The sequence below is a fragment of the Hyperoodon ampullatus genome, assembly GCF_949752795.1.
Source record: "Hyperoodon ampullatus genome assembly, chromosome: 17".
Classification (NCBI taxonomy): Eukaryota; Metazoa; Chordata; class Mammalia; order Artiodactyla; family Ziphiidae; genus Hyperoodon; species Hyperoodon ampullatus.
In genome coordinates this window covers 33,370,243-33,375,509 of record NC_136930.1, presented here as the reverse complement: position 1 = coordinate 33,375,509, position 5,267 = coordinate 33,370,243, and positions in this window count along the sequence as shown.

Here is a 5,267-nt window from a genome sequence, read left to right as displayed (position 1 = left end):
GCAGAGCTGGAAGGTCGCAATAAAATTCCCACAAATTAGGGAGGTTAAAGATGCACTTGGTGTGCTGTAAAATGCATTCATGAGCTGTGCACCAGACAGGTGAGAATAAGCCAGGGCAGCTCCATCCTTACCCATGATTCCCTTCCTCAGTTCAACCCATCAGCAGTAGCAGTTACAGATTAAGAATAGCAACAGCATCTCTATGTTGGCTAATCCTACTCCAGGGAGGCCACTATGTCTATATACGTTAAATGACTTTACCAAAAAATGTCCGTTTGAAATGATGGACAGGAAATGAAATTTCCTGGCAAAGGAAGTGGTGAATGCTGATTAGAAGACACTGTCTTTCATGAACTCGGTAGAGTAGACTTCTCTATTAAAAACAAGAAGCAATCTTATTGCTTTGTCTGGGAACCAATATTTCCAGATTCTTTTGATATATTTGTCTAAACAGTGGAGGCTGAGTGGAGAAATGTTACTGATTTTCAGATTAGACAAGTTAATTGTTATTACAGAATCGACTAACTTAACAAGTGTGTATCTGAGTTGACCAGAAGTACCTCACCTCATGCAAATCAGTTTCCCAATTAAAAGAATTTCTGAGATCACATCATTTTGTTTAAGGTAAATGGACTAGCTTTTAATGTAAAATACCAAAATCATAATTAAGACTAAGAAATATGAATGATCCATAATGTAGTTTGAAAGCCAAGTAGGTAAAAATCCGAAAATTTAATCATTCAAGAGCAGTAATGCAGAAATGTCATGAAGAACATAAATATCGAATTCACAAAATACCATCTGACAGACATTTCAGGTGAATGGTAGCAGTGTGGGTCCAATAACAAGAACAAGAAACAATTATAAAATCTAGGGGGCTCTCCAGTCCTTTCCATTAGACATTTACATGACAAGTCTGAAGATGTCTTAATAGGAAGTTTGGAGATTTTATCAGAATGACTTTTTCCTTCACAGACTCTAAGAAATGAGACGTGTATACCATTGGTGCAGATACTGAGATTAAATATCCTCCATAGGATTGTGCAACATTCATTAAACATTCTGGTGTGCAAACTATGTTCTAAGTATAGGGATAACTCTGAAAAATCTACTTAAGCTATTTTTTAATCTTTAAGTGGAAAAATGAGGTGTGGGGAGAGAGGCAGTGTGAAAACAGCACTAAGAGGGATACACTGGGAACATACTGGAAAATCAAAAGGGTTTCTGAAAACTTGGGCAAATTTAATAACTATGCTTAGGAGAGGCAATTTAGAAATCACGACTATAGGAGCCCCTGTATTGTGTGCGGTGCCATCGCATGAGCAAGGATGGTGTGAAAAGGGACATCCTAGGCTGCCACCATGGCTGACCTGGGTGGATAACGGAGGATCAGTAAATATTTCTTACAAATCTTCCTATTAGATTGCCAGTTGTGGTAACATATTTGTAATTTTTGAAAAGCAATTAGGTCAGGAAAAGGTTTTCTAGAGTTTCTGAAGGTTTTGGGGTTGAGGATGAGTGCTACCATGTCCAGGATGGGGGCTCTGAAGCCCAGCCCTCTCCCCTCCCAGCCTTGTGTCAGCACTGGTGGTTTTGGTGAAGATTAAAGGAGAAGCACATACAGAGCATCTGCATTCTACCTGGTACAAATAAGAGCTATCCTGATCACCTACATATTTTTCATCATCACTCATAAAATGCTAGGATATATATGAGACGAATGGTGAAAACTTAACATTTAAACAAAGAATTTAAAATGAAGAGGAGAGTTACAAAAACAACAAGATCAGATTGAGCAGCCAACTCTCAAGAGCCAGGTTCCAGTGAAGAGTACACATGCCAAGGGAAAGGGCTCCCAGCCTTGCCTGTCAGCAGGCAAGTTCGGGGGAGAGTAGACTAGAGCACATTTCTCAAAGGGTGCCCACCACATTCACCTGAGATGTTCTGTTGGAAAGGTGGACGTCTTCAAGTCACTTCCCAGGCACCCCAACTCAGGAGTGCAACAAAGCACAAATGGGAAAGGAGCCACTGTCAGCAGGGGCAACTCATGGGAATGTCAGGACTCACTTGTTGCTCTCAAACTACTCAGCTTCGCAGACCTCTGAGTTTTCCTGAACTACTCTGTTGCTCTGGTAGTATGAGAACACGTTTCCCAAGGGAAAGGCCTTGTGGAGGGATTGCTTCTTCTCCATGACATGGAGATCTCCTGTCCATCTTCGCCCTGTGGGAGAAGGCTGTGGCAGAGGCCCCTGGCCTGGGGGTTCAGTGCCTGGGAAACCTACTCAAGCCCATGCCAGGGGGGTCTGGCAGGCAGTCCCTACCTCATTGACGTGCAGGGCCACAAGCTCAGTGGAACCACTGTTGGCAGTTGGCACCACCTTCATGAAGCTCACTTTCCTGGGGTCCTACTCCTTTAAGAGGTAAAGTGCTGCTGCTGAACCCTTCTCAAGGCCAGCTCCATGGTCCCCAATGGGGAGGCTGCTGGGGCTGCAGCTCTCGGGACATGTTCTGGAACATGTTCTGGGCTCTAGGTGTTGGTTTGGTCATTCCCCAGTCTGTCACTGGGCCAAGGGACAGCACCTCACCATGCCTCTGGTCCAGCTTATATCATAAAAGCTGGGGTCACAAATAATGCCCAGAGCTCTGCTGATGACATGAACTCAAACAGGAAGAACAATACCTGGCATGAGGTTTGCTCTCAATCCACATGAGCCCTGTCACAGGCCACCTGGCCTGCTGCCTCTTCCCCCCAACACATCACTATTCTTCCTTATGTCCTTAAGTAATGACAGACAATGAGACTTGAGGATTGTTCTTAACTCAGCTAAGGGGCTTGGCATGTTCTGTTTTCTCCACCTGGAACAGTCAAACAACTGGCTTCAGGCCTTTGCTCAAAGGTCGCCTTCTCAGGAAGCTGCCCCTGGATGCTCCATCTAAACTTCCCTCACAACCTTCCTATCCTTGTCCTGATTTTCTCTCTTTAGCATTGACTGCTGACTATAAGTTCTATCTTCCCAACTAACACCATAAAAGCCATGGGTTTGTCTGTTTTGTTCACTGCTATTTCCCAAACACCTAAGATATGGAGGCACTGAATGGAGTTCAATTAGTGCTCCCTCAATCCCGTGAGATGCATCCATCCCACCCTCTGCCGCCATGGATGTTTGCGGGATGGGGGTGGGAGGGGAGGCACAGCCCTGATCCTGAGAAACAAGGCCCTGCCCCTCTGAGAGTTCATGGGCCACCAAAGCAAGCAGAAAATAATGAAAATAGACAAATTTATAAACTCTGATAACCTATGAAAGGAAAGTGCAAAGCACTACATCGGGCCAGCCCCACGGCAGGCCCTTTGCAGAATAATCACAATGGTACCCTGATGTAGGTGTTACAGTTCTCACTAAGGACCCCGGCTAAGATCCCTGATGCAAACCCAGATCTTCCTGTCCTAACCTCACAGCTGATTAGCTCTTCTTTGTTCTTCATCCTTCGAGAGAAGGTTAACAGTTATACTTTTTAGTTGCAGGCCAACAGGCAGCGCCCCCCCCCCAACAACTCCCCTGCATTCTTTTGTCCCTCGCTGGGGTCTTTCATTGTACTGACTTGAAGCCACCAAGCCCAGAAGTTTGAGCTCCTCCCCAGGGATAAGGCTTGTTGGGATAAGGGAGATTTCACTCTCTCGGAAGAGAAAGAGGATTCAGTCCACTTTTGAGGGGGTGAGGGATTCCTGTCTTTCTGCAGCCCCTGGTGCTGTTTCCTTTCCCTCTTCTTTCAGCAAACACATGCCTGGGATCTGATGGGAGGCTGACTAAAGGCTGAACTCAGTGCCCATGGCTCCAAACCTGCTGGTGTCATCTAAGGCAGACCCAGAGGGCCTGATATCAACTGCTGACCCAAGGTAGCTCTCACTCATCCATATTTCAGGGCTAAGGGTCACATGCACTATCTTGCTGTTGTATCCTGATGGCAGTCTTAACTAAATCACTCTCGTCTTGCAGAAAAGGCATGAAGACTCCAAGCAGTTAAGTCACTTGCTCACAAATAGCTCTTGCTCCTCCTAAACGCTGCCTTAACTGCATTTCAAACTAGCTTTGGTCCACACAGAGTGGGGGAATGAAAGGGTGAGCCTCTGAGCATTGTACAGTAGGACTAATGCTCAGTTCTCAAACCAAGTTTCATAGATAGGGAAACCTACCCTGCAGGTCTAGCCTCACAATTTGAAAAGCAAGATAGGAGATAAGACTACAAAGACAGGGCCGCTTCCAGGAAAAACCGAGTACCCGCTAACATGGGACCTATAATTAACAAATCCTATCAAACAGCAACATATACCGGGCCCAGCGCTAAACTATCGAATCTAAATGACCACACCAGGAGGGAATTCCAGAGAAGGTAAGTAACCGAAGCCAGGGTGGCACATTAAGTCAGCAGTGGGGTCGGGATTTAGCCAGCCCAAAAGGGTGGAGAGCGCCGCTGGAGACCTAGGCCCAGAAAATGAGAGGCCCAGGCAGGGTTGGGAACAGGACACAGCGCAGTGGCAAAGCCCGACCTTGCTGGGTATTGGGCTCGTGCGCAAGCACTTACCCGGGTGCAGGTGAGCGCGCACTGCGCGTGCTCGTACCAATGCGCCGAGAGAACGGTGAGTGAGAGCGCGAGGCACATGGTGGCGAGCACGAGCAACGTGGCCTCGGGGACCTACGTCCAGCTGCCAGCCCCAGCAACCAGCGGCCGCGGCGCCCAGCCAGACCAGGTAGAGCAGCCCCTCGAATGGCAGCACCGTGAGGCGCCGCAGCGGCGCCAGCCACCGGGTCGGCCACAGGGCGGCGACCAACTCACTGTGAATGCAGGTCCAGCGGCAAGGAGCGCGCGCGGCCAAGAGGGTACGCGGTTGCAACCTGGGCTTGGGCTGCTCGACGGGGTGGGCCAGGCCTAGCAAGGCCGAGCCCCTCAAGACAGGCCGCTGCCCCCGGGCCCAGCCAACACCACCCCCGCCATCCTTCCCAGAGCCGCGCTGGTTTCCGCAGAGGCACCGCCTCACTTCTGACGTTTTACTTCCGCTAAGCCTTGGGCGCCACCAGAGAATCGCGGAATCAGAACAGCCAGGGACACGTAGTGGGCTGGATCCGGAAGTGGCTGCTCGGGGCGACGCCATGACAGGTTGCTGCCGGAAAAAGAGGCTGGGCGCCGCCATGACAGAAAGGGCTTGAAAGGGCTAAAGGCGGCCCGTCTACCCTGCCACGCCGGACTGAGACCGGAAAAAACGAGGCAAG